The sequence below is a fragment of the Sarcophilus harrisii genome, chromosome 1 (assembly GCF_902635505.1).
Source record: "Sarcophilus harrisii chromosome 1, mSarHar1.11, whole genome shotgun sequence".
In the NCBI taxonomy this organism is placed as follows: domain Eukaryota; kingdom Metazoa; phylum Chordata; class Mammalia; order Dasyuromorphia; family Dasyuridae; genus Sarcophilus; species Sarcophilus harrisii.
The window spans coordinates 227,737,170-227,760,676 of NC_045426.1; the positions used below are offsets into that span (position 1 = coordinate 227,737,170).

The 23,507-nt window shown below is 33.6% G+C and overlaps 1 protein-coding gene across 5 annotated transcripts in view; it reads right to left on the reverse strand.

The window, feature by feature from the left end:
- AOPEP (aminopeptidase O (putative)) overlaps positions 1-23,507 on the reverse strand; it is a 490,524-nt gene that overhangs the window by 55,091 nt on the left and 411,926 nt on the right. Inside the window, exon 14 of one of the 5 annotated variants that reach the window (XR_004229431.1) lies at positions 10,182-10,279. The exons of the other annotated variants lie outside the window; for them this stretch is intronic. The gene's annotated coding sequence lies outside the window, so the exon portion shown is untranslated. The remainder of the gene's footprint in view (positions 1-10,181; positions 10,280-23,507) is intronic. 5 annotated transcript variants of the gene reach the window in all.

The window sequence follows — 23,507 nt, forward strand, 5'->3', positions numbered from 1 at the left end:
ATTAGCTTCCAAATACTTTTTACATATTTATCTAAAATTCCCACTATCTGTTATGTATTTAAGAAGCCTGAAAAATGGCACCTACATTTCTAAATGAGCTTGATCAAGTTTTTAAAAAAATTGTGCTCACTAATGCTCTAACTCTACTAAATAAATCTGGCAGTCAGCACCACCATATCTTATGCGAATTTTGGAACTAAGAAGAAATACTATTCACAACTGAATGACTCTGGGGCACCATAATAGCTATATATGTTAGTTGCTCCTGAAGATAACCATTTAGAAGAATGAACAATGGAACAAGCTTATTTTCTTAAGAGTGGAAAGGAGATGAGAAAGGGTAGGAAAAGAGAAAATTTAATAGTACCCAAATCTTCTCTCAACAAAGAAATGAAAACCCTCTTATCTGATAGCCACAAACCCTGGGACAGGATTCCTATATGGCTGTCACAATTGCCTAAATAAAAAATGGAAAATAAATAAAAATAAATCTTACTTACTAATATTTATTTCAGGCAGCGGGCTGGTGCTTAGAGTCCTTCCACCTTATTAGTATTTGGGTGCTCTGGTCATCTTTCACAAAGCTTAAGTATGTACTCCCTTCTCCCCTTTCTTAAACCAATCCCAGAAGAGACCCAGGGTTGCTCCACCCTACAAGTTGCATATTCTGGACTGGTAGTGATCAAGTTCCTTCCTCCCACCCTGTACCTCATTTATGAAAGCAGTCTCTTTCTTCCTTTCTCTCTGGACTGTCATCTCTTACCCAGTAATTACCCTAATTAGAAGGTTTAATCTCCACATTTAAACAACATACAAACCAGTTCCAACACAGCCTGCAATTTAAATAAGGAAGAGAACAAAGGTATTAAGAGGTGTAGCAATTTTATTCCTAATTCATGGAATGCAAGTATCTCTTCTTATTGCTCATCACATTAAGAAAAAAAAAAGTCAACTTTGCACAAGTACCTTTTCACAAGAGAAGCATCATTAATATATGTGGAAAACACATGCCAGTTACAATAAGGGAAAAATATTATTCACTAAATACTGCACTTCAAAGTTTGGTAAGTAATTAAAAGCAAGAAAGCTTCTGAGGCACCACCAGGTGGAAAGTTGCAAGACCCGTGGTAATAAGTCAACATAGGGAGGTTTTGCAAGAAATGTTTTCATGTGGCATGCAGCTTGGATTAGGTCATGCAAAGAAAAACATAGCGGGTTTCTATTAAAAATGTGTATGATTTTTAACTAGAGTTGGCAGAATTCATTAATTGATCACAATGGCAGTTGTATTCACATAACTATGAGTCTACCTGGCATTGTAATACTGTACCATATCAGAAATGTTATTTTCACAGGCACAAGGAAAGTTTCAATGACCGAGATGGTGGACAATGACCCAGTCCAGTTACTATGGTCCACAGGGTAATATGCCCTGTGGTAAGAAGCCCTTCTGTTTTCAAGATTGCATATATAAGAATTAATGATTATGAAAAACCCACAAGCCCTTGTATGAACTGATGAAGAACTTTTTTTTTAAAGGAGTATTAGGATATCAACATGCTCAAAAACTACACCAATGTAAATGAAAACATTGAAAAAAGTGAGCTCAGATTAAATATAATGAACAATATTTTACCACAGATGATATAGTAGGAGGAGGGAAGTATGCCATCAGAGAAGTTAGGGTTTGGGAGTTGGAAAAAGGATGCCAAATGCCCACCTACACTGATAGACACGGTTGTGTTTCAGTCCTTTTTATTTAACTGTTTTTCAAAGAGGGAGAGGGAGGTTGTATACTAGAAAATTAGTGTGCTATAAAGAACAAAGGGCATCAATAAAGCTCTTTTTTTAAAAAGAAAGATATTCCAACCCATAAAATAAAGCGTTCTTATTTTTATTTGCTAGAACTTGTCTGATCTTGAAAGCAGTCTGCTTATACTTAGAAAAGCTACCTAATAATTTGGAAGTTAAGGTTTCTATTTTTTAACAAATCAACCAGTATAAAAACTTTTCACAAAACTCTCCCATTTTATACATATACAGGCATATAATATAGTTATATATATTTTAACAAGTAAAGATTATTTAAAAATCAACATCAAATGTTTTTCTTCATATAGTATTTTTGTATCAAGCAAAAAGTTGACATAAGCATTAATAAGTAACAACTTTTAGTACTTTAATTTTGCACATCATTTTGATTCACATTAAAAATTTTTCATCTATATTTTAATCTGGTGAACACTTGAAAACAATTTACCAGAGAGGCAAATTTGGATTTTCTTATGAGAGTTTCAATAACATTCAAGCTAAAACAGCAGAAAAATGACAAAGTCAAATTTCAATACTTCCAAATGTTAATAAAAATTTTACCTAACATGATATGTTGAGTGAAGAAATAAAAGGTAATATTCTTTGACCCTATTCAGACTATAAATTGGTTCATAAATGGACAAAATCAGACATCTGAGAAACAAAAATAAAGAATTATTTAGTAGCACCGTACTACAGATGAAACAAATATGGTAAATATTTTTAAATATTTGCACATTAAATGGTTTAATATATATATATATGTTAAAATGGATAGGGATGGGAATGTTTCAGCTAGCCACAGATCAAGCTTTACTTACAGGAATGGGAGTAGTGCCTAATTTAAACTAAGAAGATCACCAAATTTATACTCTCCTTCAAGTAGTTATATTGTAAACACTGAAAGTTTGGTTATTTTTAGTGACTCTACTGTAATCGCATGCCACATGCTATTATATTATTCATAGTACAATGAAAACATTTTTACCAAAGAACAGAACCCCTTTACAAGGAAATTAATTTTTTAAAGCTAAAAAGGAAACAAGAAACAGGTAAAATTAATAGTGAGGTACAATTTATATATATAAAGGCATAGGAATTCTGCAGTAATGCAATTTAGAACAAATAACTATGTTCTTTGAAAGACAGAAATAATCTGACTTAAGTTTTCAAATATTTTAAACTCCCAAGTTCTATTGAAAAAAATCTTCACCTGAGTAAAGATTGAGAAATGAATCTGGTGTCTCCACTAAGGCACTTAGAGTTTTTCCATATGAGTCAGAGTTTAATTTTAAATGCTAAAGAAATTACTGTCTTATTCATGGTTTTCTAAAATGCATATGAAGCCTATTAAAGCCATTAAAAGGCATCACGTATTTAAAAAATAAGGTCTAAGTATCTATCACTCTGAGAAATATAGCATAGCTATTTTTTTCCAAAATGACTCGTATTATGAGAGTGAGGATGAAGAAATACTAACTGAAACAAAATCCAAATGACAATATCCAAAAATCTCAACAGCACTACTAGTGATAGCCACATTATAGAAACTTTTCACATAACCCACTCCCATCACTGAGACAAACAATAATGCTTTCCTAAGATTCCTATTAGATCCATTTAAAAATATTCATATTAGTTACTATAGGTAGTATGCTATGGGGGAGGGGGGAACAAACCAACCATCCTTAGGAGTCTGAAGATCTAGATTTCAGTTTACCAACCATATGACCTTAGGCAGTTCACTTAATTTAAGGTTTATTTTCCTCAACTACTTAAAAAAAAAAAAAAAAAAAAAACCCAGAAAACTATCTCATAGAACCTTGAGAAAAATATTTATCAACTGAGAACACTGAACAAATTTTAGGATAGATTTGATCAAACGCTTTCCTCTTATTAACCAAATAGCATCACCTCTCCCAGACCAACTATGCTGGAAGAAGACCATTCATGCACTGGCATTAAATACTTGCCAACAGATAGATTAAACCTGCAGCAGATATACATCTGCTTACTATTCAGACCATTATTTCAACAAGACAATATAGTCATGATTTTTTAATAGCTGCATGATTTTTTTAAAAGAATTCCCTTTTCCTTTATTCCATTATTTGCTTCAATTTCAACAGATATTTTTATAGACTAGTGGTGAGGGCGACACTCACGTGATCACATAAATAGCATTAGTCCTCAGGAGCATGCTGCTCTATTGTTTAGTGGAAAGCCAAGAATAACCCAAAGCCAACTCAATTTGTACAAGTACAATGGCTAAACATAAAACACCTAATACCACAGAAAACGGCAGTTATAAAATAATCCTCATAATTTCTTGCCTATTTGAATGTGTGAGCCCTGAAATGGCCTCGATGAAATTATTGAAGATGAATATCTCTTAAAAAAATTTTTTCTTACAGAGAATATTATCATGAGGCTAGTGACAAAAGTTATGGGTAATATATATAATTAAAGTCAATAGAGTTCAAAGTTTTTAAAAATGTAACTATGTGGACGCATTGCCCAATGGGAGCTTAAAAACTATGATTAATTATCTGTTGTCTGGTTCACACAAATGCCCAATAGAGATATCAATCATAAAGTGTTACTGAGACAATTTTAGGTGCACTCACCTCCCAATCATAAATGCCATAACAGCCAAAAAAGACTGAAGTATCAGGAACACGTCAGTGACTGAAGTAATCACACACCAGGGATAGTTTGGCTTGCTATGGCAGACAGAAGAATGCTCCTTACGGGCAGGGACTGCCCTTTGCCTATCCTTTTTCCTCTCTTTGTATCCCCATTTCTTAGCACAATGCCTGACATGCAGTAGGGTACTTAATAAATTTGTATTGATTAACCAACCAAGAGAAGAAGACACAAAACTATAGCAACTATTCAATGGAGTTAATGGAAAACAGCGATAATAAGAATTATGTTGAAAAGAGAAAAAACTAATGAAAACTTAATGACAAAGATTGTTCTGAGTTTCAGGGTAGGGTGCATAGGTAATTAAGGTCCAATTAATATATTAAAAAGGGGTGTGTGACAAGCAGATGAAAGAATGAGAGAGACTAAAAGTTAAGGATGAGTAAAGATGAGTTTGCAGGAAAAGTGGGAGTGAGGACAGTAATCCTGGTTTTTGAAATATACATATGGACAGTTATGAGTTATTCAGCAAAGGAAGTAAATCTGAAGAACAGAATTTTTAGTCACAAGCATATGCACAATTAACAAGATGGTATAGTAGAAAGAACACTTCTTTTAGAATCAGAGGACTTGAGTTCAAATTAGCAGCTTCTTGCTTGTCTCAGTGTCTCATATGTGATATGAGAAAAGACTGCACTAGATCATCCCTAACATTATCAAAGCATTTCTAGCTCTCAATCCCATGATCCTGTAAGAAACAGAACGTGATCACTTTGTGATGCACAGCTCAATGCTTCTCAGAGTACCATTTGCTTTTCTAATGATGTACTCTACCACCACATTGTTGATTTCCCAGTAGTGGAGATTACTGTAAAATGATCCATCAATACTCATTCTTTAAGAGTAATGGCATATCATCTGCGTCCAGAGAGAGGACTATGGGGACCGAAGATGGGACTTTGTTGCTTGTTTTTTCTCTCATTTTTTTCCTATTTGATCTGATTTTTCTTGTGCAGCATAACAAATGTGGAAATATGTTTAGAAGACATGCACAAGTTTAACCTATACTGAATTACTTGCTGCCTAAGGGAGGGAGCAGGTAAGAAGGGAGGGAGAACAATTTGGAACATAAGGTTTTGCAAGGGTGAATGTTGAAAATTATCTTTACATGTATTTTGAAAAATAAAGGGCTATTATTATTTATTTAAAATGGCATAAATAAGTGATTAAATTGTTTATGATTTTGATCCAGCAACCCTGCTATTGATTATATACTATAATTATTATATGACATATACTATATGATTCTATAAGAATGTCAGACAGAAACCAAGGTCAAATATATACCATAGATCTCAGATTTGAGAGCTGAAAGGGGCTTTCAAGGTAATCTAATCCCATCCCTTCATTTTACAGTAAATGAAACTGAGATCCAGAGAAATCAAATAATCTGCCCATTGTCACATTGGTACATGGCAGGGCCAGCGTCTGAATTCAAGTCCTCTCTCTCACTCTAAATTCAGTACTCTTTCCATTGAATCTGCCACAAAGAGTACTGCTATGAATATTTTAGTAAGAAAGGCAGCAGAGAATAGAACAAAGTGGGTACCTTATGATTGGGGAAAGGTCAAAAATAAATATAGTATGTTAATATATAATGGAATAATAATATAACAGATTATTATTTCACAGTAAAAGAAATGACAAAGACGAAGAATTTGTTAGACATGGAAAAAGTGATACAGAACAATATAAGTAGAACCAATAAAATAATATGAACAATGATTATGATAACATAAACAAAAATAGCATCAAAACTTGAACTCAAGAGTAAAGGAAAAAACTATTAAAAGTTTTAGAGAAGTGATAATGAAAGATAGCTTCTCTTTCATAAAGAAGAGGTTAGGGCCAGCTGGGGCAGAATGATATATATCATCAAACAAGGTTTCTACATCAGGGTTTTGATTATTATTTTCTACCAAAAGGGGTATATGGTAAATAACTGATATAAAGAGCCCCCCCAAAAAAATCCCACCTATTTCTCAACAAAAGGCTTTCTCTTAAAAATAGGGATATACATTTGTATAACATGTTGTTAAAATACAAGGAGGCAACTGATGTACAAGGAATGAAATTTATTAAATTATTATCAGCACTGACTAGAAACAATTAACTCTTTAAAAATTATTTTTAAAGATTCATTCAATTGAGACATTTCAAAAGATATATTCCAATGTTCAAAGTTCAATATTCAATGTTCAAAAGACATTTCGGAAGATATATTTCCAAAACAATACATACTTAATTTCACAAACTAAGAAAATCATCAATAGGGAACTTATCTATCCCAGAAAAGTAATACAATAGGTGATATCAAGAATTACTATTATTAAGCACAAGGAAATAGTAGGGCAGATGCTTAGTATGTTTACATTTTCTCCCAAATAATACCATTACCCAATTGTATTTACTGGAAACCCATTCATTATCTTTCCCTTATGAGATAACACTATATGTAAAAAACAGAAATAACAACATGAAAATGTAATGTTGAAAGGATTCTTAAATCCAAACCAATTGGTAGTATCATTGCTTAAACTGACAGAAAACTATATAGCATTATATACAGTTTAACATAGAATTGTGTGATATGACTGACCTCAATTGATCTTCCACAAGTACACAGAATTTCTTCTAAATAAACTCAAAAGTATTTACACATTTAATATATCATTTGGACGCACAAATTATCTGGGTATGTAAAATGGAGTAACAGAGAAGTTATGTGATTCATTCAAGTTCATTTTTAGGATGTTCATACCTGAATTTTTGCTAGTCACCAAACTCAAATAGCATAGTCTTTATGTATTCAATATCTAATCCATTAGCTTAGGCAGTAACTAAAAGTTTTTCTCTGTCTTGCACTGTTCCTTCTCTTTTTTCAAATTAAAGTTACAAGATACCATATAAAGTAAGCCACAGAGAATGAGGATTTATTAAAATGTGAAATATATCACTTCAGTAGATATTACTTAAAGTAAGAGAATATGAATAACTATTCCTGCCTTACTTTGTGGCAGCTGAATATATGTCCCAGCAGCAGCCATAAGAAACCACTATCATTACACAAAGGCATTGAGTCACCCGAATGAAGTCACTGCAACAAAAACCACCATTTTGACCACACCTTCTTTTTGCCAAGCATTTACCATTCTTTAAATGACTAATGATCTCTGGATCCCAATCACTATTGCTGTATTTTAAACTATTTGGTCCTGCATATAATAAACATAAATGCCCCTTCAATCGTCAATTTTAGAACCACTTAGGCTCCGTCTTCCCCTGCCTATTCCAATATCTTTATTTCCAGGCCCAAGTCCAATGAGCTGGTAGGCACTTAACTGTATCCAAATTTTGCGTGATGTTAATTAAAAAATTTTCAAAAGATGGGTAGCTCAACCTGAAAGTCCCTTTCAGAAATCTGGCCCATCATGTTCCTTTGCAGCAGAATTATAAAGCCAGTAAAGGCAAAAATTCACAAACAAAACAAACCACAAAAATAAAATGAAATGCCTCAGGCAACAACGTCTATGTCAAATCTAAAAGAAATTCAAGTTAATATGTAACATAACCCTACCACCTTTTTCATGGATTTAATTATTACAGACAGTTAAAAAAAAAAAAAAAAAGTAAAAGAAAAAATTCCATCCATCTTTGTTTAGTAATGTTTTATTTACCCCTAAAGGCTAAAGGTTTTCATTAAATGAAGAAAAGTTGTGCTCAATTCAACACATATGGCAAGATCTTTGTGTGACTTGTACATTAGTGTCATGCTTTCTTGAGCACTCTGCACACACAGCTCTATAAAGCTGCCACTACAATATGCCTATGTCAGAATTTTTCTGTCTATGCAATTAATAAGTGGCAACCTTAAAAAAAAAAGTTTCTACTTTCCTGTTTTCCTGCTGAGAACTGATCTTTTCATAAACGTTTTCTATTTTTAAAAAAGAGCTGACATTTACATGGCACTTTAAAGTTTGTCATTTCTTAAAACAATCCTGTGAGATATATGCTTCAGATTTATTAAAATCTTCATTATACAGATGAGAAATTCAGACATGGAAAGTTTCTAAATCCTTTTCCCTGAAAACATATCACTAATAAGTACAGAGATAGTAGGTCCTGAAAGAAGGATTTAAACTCAGTACTGAAGTAAAAGTCCTCTCATATTGCTCATCAAAAAGCAGAGATAGTCTTTCTTCCCAAATATAATTATTTTACAGTTTCTAACTGGCAAGGTCCTCTAAAAGAAAAAATCAGGTTTACAGTGATAACACAGAGTATTTTTTTATTTGAGAAAGCAAAATGAGTGGGCAGTATAGGAAACAGGAAAAAAAAATGGTAGAAACAACTAGTCTTACCACATTTGTTATATGTATGTGTGTATTACATATGCATGTATATATCCCACGTGAACATTGAAAATTTTACATTCCAGCTGGTCCCTAACCAAAGATAACGAAGACAAAAAAGACATTAGATGAAAAAGTGACTATGATATAAAGACAAAAAAGTATTTCTCAACAAATTATTTTTATATATAACTTTAGCAGGAGAAAGAAAAGAAGGGGAAAAAAAAACAAAAGAGTGAAGAGCTTGTCCTATCCTATATCAAGCAAACACAGGGAGATACATTAACTCTTCAAAAATCACTAAGATGTTATTTACTACATTCAAGAAGGAATTTATTTAATTACCACTCACTTGGTTTACCAGTCTTTGGCCTTTAAGTACCTGGAGATATAATCTACAATATATAAAACATATATGCTTCAAAGGCAACATACTGAGAAAGGTGGTGACAAAAAGAAAGGAGCAGACAGAGGAAAAGTACTGTTCAGCATCACATCAGCCCTCATATTTCTTGTATTTGATATTCCTATTATCTTATGAACTTAGACCCTGGAAAGGCATGTATTTAGGTCATTAAGTAAAGCAATTCTATCACCTATGGCTGTTGATCTCAAATATATTTAGAATTAGAAGGGAAGATTCCCATTCCTTTCCTACTCAGCTTTAATGGTGGTAACTGAGAGAATTTTCAGGGCATGCAGCAGCTGGGGACAATCTTAAAGTTCTTGTCTTTTATCCCTTATTCTTCTACCTCAACCCCCTTCCCTTCACAAAGCAATTAAAATGAAGCTTTCCAAAGATTCTAATGCTGGAAACTAAACTTGGGTTTGCATTCAATTATTCTGCTTTATTAGTAGAATTCACACACCAGGACACAAAAGATCACATGGTGTTCATTTGCCTTTGGTTCTCCAAAAAACTTTCAATAATGGCAATATAATTCCAAAAGTGGAAAATGAGAAGCAGAATAAAAAGGTAAGGCTTTTAACATTAAAAAAGAAAGGGTTCTGGTTTTAACTTAACTTGTTTTCAAGTAACCACTCACATAGGCACCAGATCATATGAAATGTGAATGTGAATCTGCAGAAGCAGCATCTTGCCATCATTTGTTATGATGTTTTCAAACCCTTTCCAAACCTCCAAGTTTGGAAATGCAAATGGTAGCAGAGAATAAAGATGGTGGGAGTAACCTAAATTACTAAACTGAGTAGTTGTAGAAGAAATCATATAGACCTAGTACCTGAATCTACTATAAATGTCACTTAATTTCAATGAGGCCCTTGCCACAATATGCCAGTCCTTTTACTCACAGTTTATTTTCTTAATTTACTTCCTCCAGCATTGTTCCAAACCTCTTCTCAAGTCATCATTCCCATTCTTTTAAGTAAAGAATTTCAACTCAAATCCACTGGGGGGAAAAAAAAAACCAGGCCATTATTTGAAGAGAATTCTTTTTTTAAATTTCAAATCACATCATCTACTCCAGTGTCACTCGGGAAAGAGGTTGCCCTTCTGTTTGCCAATGCCAATCCTTCTTTGTGTATTTGATCTCATTCTTCCCAAAGTACTCCATAAGTTTGAAACTTTGATTATTTCCCTTTCTCTTTTACTAACCTAAAAAAATATATATTTTTTTTACTTTAACAACAAAAACAAAACAAAAAAACTATCTTTTCTTTCTTTGACAAAGTCCCAGAAAAATATCTACCTACTTTCTCATCTCCCATTGACTTCTTAACACTTTGCAATAAAGCTACTGATATCATAATGAAATTTTTCTCCAAGGTTACTAGTGATATCTCTTTATTGTCAAATCTAATGGTCTTGAAGTCCTAATATCCTTCTTGTTAGAAGGACAGTATTCAATACTGCTAATTACCTCTTCTTTTCCAGTTCACTCCCTTCTTGGGTTTTCATGACAATGCTCTTTTTCTGACATTTCTCTGACTATTCTTTCTCAGACCTATACCTCCTATTCACCTATACCTCCCATTCCTTTTAACAGTACTTTTCCAGGCCTTCTTGATTTCATTTTTGGAGATCTCATCAGTTTTAACTACCATCTCTATGGAGAAAACTCCAAGATCAGTAGAAGCAGTTAAGGTGGAGCAAGTCAAAACATTGTACTCAGTCAGGAAGTTGTGAGTTCAAATCTGGTTTCAAACACTTTTACTAGCTATTTTACACTAGGAAGATTACTTAACCTCTAGCTGTCTGCCTCAATTTTCTCATTAAGAAGGGGATAGGGGCAACCAGGTGGCATGGAACACCAGCCCTGAAGTCGGGAGGACCTGAGTTCAAATCTAACATCAGACACTTAACACTTCCTAACTGTGTGACACTGGGCAAGTCCTTTGACCCCAATTGCCTCAGGGGAAAAAAAAGATGATAATAACTGCATTTACCTCAGGGGGTTACTGGGAGGATAAAATGCAACAGGATTTTTAAAGTTCTTTGTATACTTTAAAATACTATATAAATGCAAACGATTATTATTACAGGTTTCTCTCATCACCCTTTGGGCATAAGCAATAGAATGGTGCCAAATGATGGTAAGCACAACATGTTCAATAGAGAAACTCCCCCAAAACAATCTTCTACCCAAATCTTTCCCTTTTCCTCATTTTATTTCAATAATAAGCATTTACAGAACACCTTAAGGTTAGCAAAGTGTTTTACATCTTATTTGAACCTCACAACAATCTTGTGAGATAGATACTTTTATTATCCCCATTTTACAAATAAGGGAACTGAGACAGAAGTTACCTATATCAGTGAAGTCACATACTTAGACCCTATATTATGATTATCACAAAATCATTACCAAAAAAACCCTTTAAAAGTCTCATAAATTTTATTTCCTGATCAAAGGAAATAAAATATGCTATCATTCTCGTCTAATTATCTGGCTCATCACTAACTTATTTTTTGTAAGCTACTGACCTAGACAAAGCAGCAGAGTACCCTAAAAGATACATAAGAGTCTGCACATGTCTTATGAATTAAACCACCACCACCTTGACTGCTCCCCTTCCTCAAATTTCCATCAATACACCCCGGATATAAAAGTGCTCTTCCTACAATGGTTCCGTTTTTAGCCTAGGTCTGGGAGCCATTCTTAAGGAAGCACTACCTGTAGAGAAGACACCAGTCAGCTCTACACCAACTGCTAACTAACTGCTATCCAATGGGCAGAAAAGGCACCCTGAGCAAGAGACAGGAGGCAACCTGCACTAGTCAAAGCAAACTATTGTCACCTACTCGAGTACCATCTCCCCTCAAGGCCTGACGGCCCCCCAAGAGCCCCAGAAAGAGCAGCATTCCCCAGACCACCAGATCCTCTTTCAGCCCAGCTCTTTCAGCCATCATTTAGAGAAATTCTTCCTTGTAGAGTTACTACTTAGCCAACTGTTTGTGTAAGTGCTAGAATCCCAAGTAGCATAATAGGTAAAGCAAGTGAAGATCTGGGGGTGGGGAAAGTTCATGCCAAAGTTCCTGGCACTATCAAACAGCTCAATGTTAGAAATAGAGATGGTTAGATAGATTTTTTTTTTAGTAGAAATATTCTTAAAGAAGAGGCAGTACCAATTGCATTGCTGCTGCACCCTTCCATCTGACTTTGCCTTTCTATTAGAATGGGAACTCCTCAAAAGCAGAAACTCTTGCTTTTTTTTTTTTTTTTTTTTTTTGTATTTACATCCCTTGCATTTAACACAATCCTTTGCATACTCTAAGCACTTAATATTCATCTATTCATTCATTACTCTGCTTCTATGGCTATAGAGACATGGAATGTAACTTATGGCATTTATGGATTTATGGCATCATACAGTTATGTAGACAAACTTTTACTTAAAGACATACTTCAGGTTAATACTGGACTAAATGATTTGAGATTCAGAATGAGAAAGAACCCCAGAGGTTCCCTAACCCAAATCTCTTATTCATTTTACAAATCTGGGAAGTGGGGGGGGCCTCTAAGAGGTACAAAAGCTAGTCAAAAAAGTATTTAAGATTTTTCTAAACTCTTAAGATTATGAGACTAAGTGGGATTTTACAAGTCTTGGATACCACACAGGAATTCAAGCTTAACAAATATTCTCATTCAAATCAAGCCAAGAAGTATCTATCTAATGCATGTATATTCAAGGTATTGTCCCAGGTTGGGGCTCAGAGATAAAAAGACAAAATGAAAGAGTTCTTATCCCCTCAAGGTACTAATATTTTATTTGTGGTAGGAGTAGAGATATGTAGTAAAGAGAAAAGTATTTAGGAGGCTATTTGAAGAGAGAGACAATACTAATAATTTAGGGAATCAGGAAAGTCATAAAAAAGATAGAAGATAGCATAAGAACTAAGCCTAGGAGGAAGCCACAGATTCTAAGAGGTGGAAATAAAGATAGAATACATCAGGAGATGGACTACCAAGCAGGCCAAATTGTCAGTTAACAAGTATGCATGATGGAAAATAATCAGAAGTAAGCCAAAATGGTTGGGTGAAGTGAAGAGTTTAAAGGGCCTTATCTTTGTATTTTATTCAAGGAGCAAAAAAGGAATCCTTGAAGTTTTCTTGGATAGGAAAGGTTCAGAAATGTTCAGGAAGATCTATCTGACACATGTAGTAAGGAAGATGGATTAGAACCAAGAGGGACTAGAAGCTGTTAATCCAATTAGAAGCTAAGGTAAGAACATAGGCAAGAAGTGGTAAAAGCGTGCATCATGGAGATTCTTTTCATGTGAGTAGAGAGAGAAGGCAACTAAAATATTGGGAAGGTAGCACCAAAATCTTTGATTAAGGTGTGAGGCTTTAATTAGTTTAGACATCAGTGTAAAAGTATAATAAATGAATTTACCAAGTCTTCTTTCCTGCTTTTTTCCAAATTGGTTACATCCCTATTTTTTATTTGCTATTTTTAAAGACTGTCTTTTTTATTCTGTCTTTTTCTTTATTAAAAAGCCTTTGTTTTCTGAGAAACTTAAAAATAATTCTAACAGAATTTCTCCAGCAAGAGGGACATGGTAGAGCATTTAATTCAAGCCCTATTATATAGGAGACAAAGCTGAATTTAGGAAAGCTAAGTGACTGTGTTATAACTGGGTGGTAAAAACCTGGACTAGAATCCAGTCACTTTCATTTCCAAGCCAGAGACTTTCCCATTATATCATATTAATCTTTAAAACATTTTAAAGTTACTGTCACCATTTATTTTCTAGATTAAACAAAATTTCACTTATTTAGAAGCTTTTTCTCATGAGTATCATTTTCCATGCTTTTGAGTATATGTGGTGTTCTCCTCTGGCCTCTCCTCAATTTTTCTCCCTCTGGGTGGGATCCAAAATTGTAAAAATAAATAAATAGTCAAAATAAGGCCTTAATAGCAAGTATACAGAAAAATTACTTTTCAAGTCTTCTCCTTTCATCAGCCTGTATCAATATCATGTTAAATGGTTTTATATTTGTTCTAATTAGAGCACCAGGCATTCTTGTTTCCATATGCATTTTTTTCTTTATTAAGTATACTGAGTTAATCTTTCTCTAATTTGAACCTACTAGATAATATATACAGCTTTAGTGAGCCACTTCTCTAGTTTATCAAGGTCACTTTGAAGTCTATCTTCCAAGAGTTAACAACTATCAAATTTAGCTTCATCAGCAAACTGAAAAACCTACACTCAACGGTACCATCCAGGTCACTAACAAAGGTATTAAATAATTCAATTCCTGGGCTAAACTCCATGAGATTTCACTCAACTGGTCCCAGTTAATATGAAATCTTGGATCCTCCAAATTTGGTCCTTTTCCAGCTAGGCCTACCTCTTCAGATACAATATGGGTCATATTATTTAGGGCCTAGAGATAATTTTCGTAAAAAAGACAACACTGAACAAATAATCAGCTACTGTCTGGTCTGGAAGTACTTTGTGTGTTAACAGGTTCTGTGGCTTCTAAGACTCTTGCCATAATTAAAAGCTATTTTTTAAAAAAATCTTTCATTTATTGCTATTAAAAGCAACAAAAATTAGCATCTTTTCTTTAGGATGTTCCTCTAACTACAAACAGTCTATCTGCACTGTGGGACCTGAAATTAAATTAGCCACTCTGAAACAACATAGTGAAAATAAAATACTTAGAGGCTCCAGCCTTTCAGTCCCTGGGTTCTACAACCAGATTTTTTGTACAACCAGGTATATGCTGAGGATTTGTTTGCTTTAGCTACCATTACACAGAAGGGTTATATTATAGAGCTATTATCCATTATATTCCGTTTTAAAATTTACACAGATTGCCTAGAAACCAAAGTACAGAAGAACTAAGATTTTTATGCATTCAAAGTTGCCCGCTGCCAGAAAAAACTTGGCTTGCTCCCCAAACTACAGTCTGGGCTGAGCTTATTGCTTATGTGTCCCGACATTCAAGTTAGAAGATATCCAGTTTTCCAAGGAGTTTTAGTTATGCCAGCACTTTTAATGTGACTGGAAAAAATTCAAAAAGTGTCTTCAATATCCTGTTTGAATGTGCTTTGTACTTCAGGAAACTCCTATTGCCTCCCCTCTGTCAGACATTGAAGCTTTTGATCTGGGAAATACAGGGGGAAGTGGTAAAGTACTCCCTTTGTGCTGGGCAAAAACCCTAACCCTCACACAGGTATAATAACATCGAAGGGAGAGCAGCCCTGTGTGCGCTGAGCAATTCCGTCCTTAAGATCTCCAAGTACTTTATAAATACAGAGCTTCAGCACGTCCTAAGCACAGGAAACTTGGACCAGGATATAGTACAGTACTTATTTTTGCAAAAATAGGCGACGAGTCAGGAAGCTCGGCAAAAGTATACTGGAAGCCAGGGCTAAGGTGGCAGAATGGAGAATGCAGTCTAGCTGAACTCTCTCAATATGAATCAGTTACAAAAGAAAGAGGAGGCTAAGGTGACTTGCTCTGACAGGTAATAATCACAGTAATCTTGATAATAATTATGGCTTAAATACATATACTCTTTTTTTTCTTTCAAAGACCTCAAGGTATTTCAACATATTATCACATTTACTTCTTCTTTCAAGAAGTAAGGCAAGTTAGGAGTGGTTAAGACCACATTTACTTGCAAAATATATCCACGACTGACATGAAAGTTTTGTCATACTTCACAATATTTGGAACATATTTGGGAGGGGGGGGGGGAACACCTAAATTTAACATACACTTGTTAAACATCTACTATGTATTAAATACTATGCTTTTAGAACAAAAGGGGGAGGTGGACAAAGTTACATAGATAAATTATCCACGATGTTGTTGGACTACTTAGAAACTAATTTCTACTCTGGTAGAGTCTCAGAGCAATTACAAAGACTACACAAAGATTAAGCATTTTTCCTTTAAACTTGACTAAACTGTCTCTTCATATTCACTAGATTTTCTTACCACACTCTTCAGCAGCCTATAAGAGAGGTAACCGAGTGGGGGAAGGAGGTCAGGGATATCATCATGACAGATTAATGAATCATAATTTAACCCTCTAATTTGAGGGTAGGGAGAAGACATGAAAAACCAATCAAAACCAAAGAGGAAAGCACGCAACAATTCTTTATTACCTTAGAATAGTTGGCTTGCTCAGTTACCTAGCTACATCCATAGCAAACCCACCTTAAGTCTTCAGCATTTTAATTGTCATCTTTATTTTAGTATAAAATATATAAACATCTGAACTCCACTAAGTCTAAAATGATGAAATCACTTTTAAATTGATCTCCTTTTAAAGTAAATTTGTCAGTATTACCAACTTAAGAACGTTATTTTCAGCATTACTGGTAGTTCTGATTGATTACTATTTTTCTACAATTAATTTCTTTAAAGTGCTCTTAAAAGCAAAAAAATTTTGAAAATGTATTGTAAAAATAAATTAGTAAAAGAATGCTTAAAGTTCAGCAAAACCTAAAATTTTAGTATAAAACAGAAGCTTACGAAATATTTCAAGATATTATCATTTCTGAATATTTATTAATTTATGAATTTGTTTCAATTCATATCAAATTGATGCTGACATCTTTATGTGAAATTCTAAGTTTTCTCCAGTTCTGCATCCATGAGCACAAAGATATGTGAGAAAAGTAGAAGATGTATTTAGCAAAATAAATCATGTCTACTATTGAAATATGAAGGTCTGTCATAATTTCTACAGAGACAGTCTATGTTTTATGATATTCAAGTTACAGAAAAACCCAAACAATCTTCCCTGAAATGACATATTAGTCCTTAAAGTAGATTTTAAACAAACTGTGTGCATTCATAATTCATAATGTGCTTATCACAGTGTGTGATTTACTTCATGACCATCACATCATCAAGGGGATAATGCATGTGGCAATGACTGTAAATGCAATGTTTGTGGCCAAGCTAAGAGACAGACAGGATCAAAGAGGGTTATAAAAAGGCATAGTCTCACCAGGGTGACATTACACACTGTGTCTATGAAACCAGACTTTGCTTTCACGACTACAGCTTTCCCTCGATCTCCAAGTTATGCCATGCTTGGCAACACTTGGAACAAACAATTCTCCTCTTAGGAAGGAAAAAAGAAAGAAAACTAGTCCTGAGGATTCAACATCTGCTTAAGAAATCAAGGCTACATTTAAGTTTCAAAAGTATAGTTTTCTTTAAATCTAATAAAATTAAGTTATTAACCCCCCAAAAAAAACCTCTTAATATGGATTAATAAAATCAGTGCCCCCTTTTTCTCATTAAAGACCATATAATGAGAAAAAGGGGGCACTGCTTTTATTAATAGTCTTTAATTAATGTCTTTATAGTTTTAAAAATTATTGCTCTCAGGAATTTATAGACAACTCAGGTGTCATATCACATATGCTAAGATTAAAAGTGAACAAAATCAGAAGGACAGATTTTATCCGCATAAAATTATAAATTTAAAAAAATCCAGCAGATATTTTATTTTCACATTCCAGGAAGTACTTTAAAAAAACTATTAAAAGAAAGTAATGAAAATAAAATTGATTAACTTTTCAGTTCTTTGAAGGCAATTAGAATCTAAGTTTAGGCTTTAAAAAAAACTCACATGCATATGTACACAGACCATCAACATACAGCAAAAAATTTTAAAATAAAATCTGTAATACTTGTAATCAAATTTCCTTTTTAAATAAACAGCAAAGGTCTTGACAGATTTTTTAAAAAGCACAATATGAAATTCTGTCTAGTTCAAAACCAGTTGGACATAGCTATTGAAAGTCTTCTAAGGATAATAGCAAATGTTCCGTATACCTCCATTTTATAGAGAAGGAAGTAGTAGTACAATAGAAGGACAAGGAAGGAAAGACTTCTGAACTGGTAGTTTAGAGAATCTTTCAATAGCAGATTTGATGGTAGAAAAAATAATTATAAATAGTAAAATATAGTATAAAGAAGATTCATGATGAAATAACAAATTACCAATACAAATCTGCATTTTATCAGTTTCAAAGAATTAATCTGTTGGACAACTGTAGTTAAATCTTCAAACTATCCTCAACTGTCTTGTAATATATTACAGTATTCCAAACTCTTAATTCCAGTCAATTACTATAAATGTAGATTCTCCTAAAAGAGCAACATAAACAAGAAATTTTGCTTCTAAAAGAAAATTAGAAGAGGATAATTTCAAGAGGTATCGTCCAATTTACTTTAGGAAAATTTATTTTTCCTCAAAAGAAAGTTCACTCCATTGAACTCTCAATTTCACTTCTCTTCTATTAAACATACAAATATCTGATAGTATATTGTTGAATCTCACTAATTTCTGCTTTCCAATTTATACAATTAAGATATTAAATATTCAAAATAACACATGCTTCATCTCATAAACAACATTAAATTGTGTGGAGTTATAAAGTGTTTATTAGTTTGTAATATAACTGATGATTGCTCAGATTATTTATATCCTGAACCCTTTCAAAAAATGATGCATATTCTTCCGAGAACAACTTTACAGAATTTGAAAATTATTAGCTGACTAGAAGACTTGTAGGATTTAGGTTTAAGAAGGAAGTAGAAGCCATTCAAATCCAAAATAAGTTAGGGGTTTATAAAATATAATTAGCTGGGGAGGGGGAATAGGAAATAGGACAGTTCCATTTATGGACTGGGCATCTCCAAATAAGACAATGCTGGAGTGAGGTTGTATATACTCAGTGCCCATTGTTCCCCTAAATCAAATTTCAAATCATTTATCACTTCAGATATTTGGTAAATTATTACTTTCAATTTATGTCAACATTCTAGGGATCCTACTATTATATGTAGGACATGATAATCAAAATGATCAAAAAGGTCCTGATGAATTAAAAAATTTTAGGAAACAATATTACTTAACACTGGTTGGAGTATGAAGCTATTTGCTCCTGCTAAATTCAGTATTCAAAACTACTTTAGAATCCCACCATTTGGATATTATAATAAAGTAAATGAGAACTTTATAAAAAAGTTAAAAATGAGCTGACTATAGTTGATGGCTTGAAATTTTGGTAACATGCATGCATGCACATGTGGACAAAGACATACATATAAACAAAATTCGTGAAAAGTGTAGGATAAAAACAAGAACAGTGTATAATGAAAGTTTCATATGAACTCAAGAGTTCTGGCTTTCATAGCAATTATTACAGAGAATGTATCAAAATTTTATTACCTTGATACCCTAGTAACTGTGATATTTGACACAAAATTTTGTCTTTTAAGACTGTCATATTGACAGGGGATTAAGAAGAATGGAGCATTATCCTATACTTTCCAGATGAATGGGTGTATACTTCCAAGTCAGGAGCATATTGATAACATTTTTTTCTTTTTCAGGAATCTCCCCTCAGGAAGAGACCTGTCTTCTGTGTTAGTAGTTATGTTAACAGTTAAAACAAAGTGACTTGATTGTATTAACTTTCAGCAAGAATAGATAATGTGGTTAAATTTCAAATCTAAGTTTTAAAAAACACACTTTCTGATAACTTTCAAACATGGGGTCTATGTGCAGAGATTAAGTAGTATGCATGTCAGAATACCAAATTAAATTTTGACAAAGAAAAAATAAACACAAATGACTTTTCCAATCTGTCATTTGAAAAGCAATTTGCTTACTTATAATAGTGTTAACTATGTTATTTCTAATGACAGAAAAATAGGGAAGAAATAGCAAATTATCACAAACCAAGTATTTTAAGACCCCTATTGAGTTAAATAAGAGGCAGTGTGGTACAGAGTACTAATTTCAGAATGAATTTAAATCCTTTCTGACAGACATTAGCTTTGTAACCAGGATTCTTAACTCCTCACTTCCCTAAGTAATTCTTTAAGATTAAAATTATGGAAACATTGTAGATATGCAACCATGAGACACTGAGACTTGTCTAAGTAAAATGGAGTCACAGGTCTGAACTGAAAAACTGAGTAAAACAAGTGATTTAAAGTTCTTTCTTTTTATTTAACTATATGTGTGTATACACATATATACATTTAGTATATGTAACAACCGCTCAAGAATCATCAAATTCCCTGAATGGATACATTGCCTTTTACAATTATCTTGAAACACAAGAAAAACAGACAAGTGTAAGAAAAAATAGTGCTGTGGTTCAGTAATTTTTGTATCAATCCTACTTTGGTATTAAAATTTTTTTTCTTGGTTACACTTTGAATTCTAAGTTGTCTCCCTAGATATCCTCCCTGCCAACTTTGCTTTAGAAAAGGCCAGCATTTGACACAGACAGTTGCTGGAGGGAGAGGGGGAGGGCAGAACCATATAAAATGTACTTTCTCTGGAGGTGTATACACATCATGCTCTTGGTTATGCTTATTTCACTCTTCATTAATTCATACAATTCTTCCCATGTTTTTCTGAAACCATCCTGCCCATCACATCACAATCACATACCACAATTTATTCAGCCATTCCCCAATTGATAGATAACCCCTCATTTTCCAGTCCTTTGCCACTACCAAAGAGACCTGCTGTAAATACTTTAGGACATACAAGTTCTTTTCCTTTTTCCCTGATCATCTTGGGAAACAGATGTAACAGAAATATTGCTAGGAAGCCATTCTCCAATTGATAAATGATCAAAGGATATGAACAGACAATTTTCAGATGATGAAATTGAAACTATTATCACTCAAATGAAAGAGTGTTCCATATCATTATTAATCAGAGAAATGCAAATTAAGACAACTCTTAGATACCACTACACACCTGTCAGACTGGCTAGAATGACAGGGAAAGGTAACACGGAATGTTGGAGGGGATGTGGGAAAACAGGGACACTGATACATTGTTGGTGGAATTGTGAACACATCCAGCTATTCTGGAGAGCAATCTGGAATTATGCCCAAAAAGTTATCAAACTGTGTGTACCCTTTTATCCAGCAGTGTTTCTACTGGACTTATACCCCAAAGAGATACTAAAGAAGGGGAAGAGACCTGTATGTGCCAAAATGTTTGTGGCAGCCCTGTTTGTAGTGGCCAGAAGCTGGAAAATGAATGGATGCCCTTCAATTGGAGAATGGTTGGGTAAATTGTAGTATATGAATGTTATGGAATATTATTGTTCTGTAAGAAACGACCAGTATGATGAATACAGAGAAGATTGGTGAGACTTACATGAACTGATGCCAAGTGAAATGAGCAGAACCAGGAGATCATTATATATTTCAACAATGATACTGTTTGAGGATGTATTCTGATGGAAGTGGATTTCTTAGACAAAGACAAGATCTAACTTAGTTTCAATTGATCAAGGATGCACAGAGCAGCTACACCCAAAGAAAGAATACTAGGAAATGAATGTAAACTGCTTGCAATTTTGTTCTTCTTCCCGGGTTATTTATACTTTCTAAATCCAATTCTCCCTGAGCAACAAGAGAACTGTTCGGTTCTGCACACATATATTGTATCCAAGATCTACTGTAACCTAGTTAACATGTATAGGGCAGCTTGCCATCTGGGGGAGGGGGTGGAGGGAGGGAGGGGAAAAATCAGAACAGAAGTGAGTGCAAGGGATAATGTTGTAAAAAATTACCCTGGCATGGGTTCTGTCAATAAAAAGTTATTAAAAAAAAAATATATATATATATACATATATTGCTAGGTCAAAAAGTACATACATTCAGTCTATAACTCTTTGGGTTTAATTTCAAATTGCTACTTAGCCATTTTAAAACATTTCCCACATGACTTTAATTGGTAAGAAAGTATTTTAAATAATAATATCACAATAATAACAAGCCATTTATACAGCATGTTATGGTTTGTAAAGCACTTAGCGTATGTTTTCTCATTTCATCCCTGCAATAATCCAGGATCAAAGTAGGTACTGTTATGAGGGAATAATTTGCCCAAGACCTAACTACAGGTGTATGAATTTAGTAAAATTTGAATATAGCTGTGACTCCAAGGCCAAAGCTATATTGAGGACACTAGCTTTTTCAAGACATTAAACTTTTAGTTAAAGCATTATGGCTAGGGATTTTCCAAGACTGCAATGTAGGTGGGAGGAAACGGAAGAGAAGAGAGAGAAACAGGATTCCTTCCAAAAATGCAAACTGAAATTTATCCATGTCTGTTCATTCCGTGTGATTCACTCTCATGAGCTCCTATAAAATGCAAATAGGAGGTTCAATCAAGATTTTGGGGTTATTTCTTGACTTCTCATTATATTGCATGAACATCAATGGAGTATATAGGCTATCCATCATCCTTCACTCTAACTACATGATCAAATCATTTTTTTTTTTGCGGGGGGGGGGAAGGGGGGAGGAGAATAGAGAGGTTAATGATATACAGTTTCCTGATGACATCCCTTTCTAAAATTTAAAAAAAAATAATAGTTTTTAATACCAAAATATATGCAAAGATACTTTTCAACATTTTTCAAAAACTGCAGAATTCCATGATATGCAGATCACAATAACCCTACTGCTTAAAAAAGAACCATTATTTCAATCAGAAACTTGGTGAATTTAAAAAGAATAGTAATTAAATAGTAGCAATTAAATTAAATTAAAAAGAATAGTAATTAAGTAGTAGTAAGAGAAATTAAAAAGAATAGTAATTTTCTAGAAACAATCTAGTCTGTTTGGCCTGGAGAGCTAATGAAGCAGTGGATAGAGCTTTGGACCTAGTCAAGAAGGCTTGAGTTTAAATATAACCTTATACACTTATTAGCTGGATGAGCTTGAGCAAGTTGCTTCACCTGTTTGCTTTTGTTTCCTCAACTATAAAACCAGATAATAAAAGCATCTATCATTGTGTGAACTGAATGAGATGATATTTGTAAGGTACTTAGCACAGGGGCTATCAAATTGTAGGTACTACATAAGTGTTTATTTACTTTCTCTCTCCATTATAGTGCTATTGTCCGTCCAGGTTCAGTTCCCCATCCACAGAATATGTGTACAAAATTTCTATAAAATGAATGATTTCTAAAGGATTGTCCATTCAACTTATGATAATAGACATTCTAAACAAAATCAACACAATTAGAATGAAAGAAGTAATTAAATGGAGAAAAAAATCTTTGTAGTAAATTTCTCTGATAAAGTCTGAAATCTAATATCTATAAGGACGTTACAAAAATATGTACAAAAAGCTATTTCCTCATAGC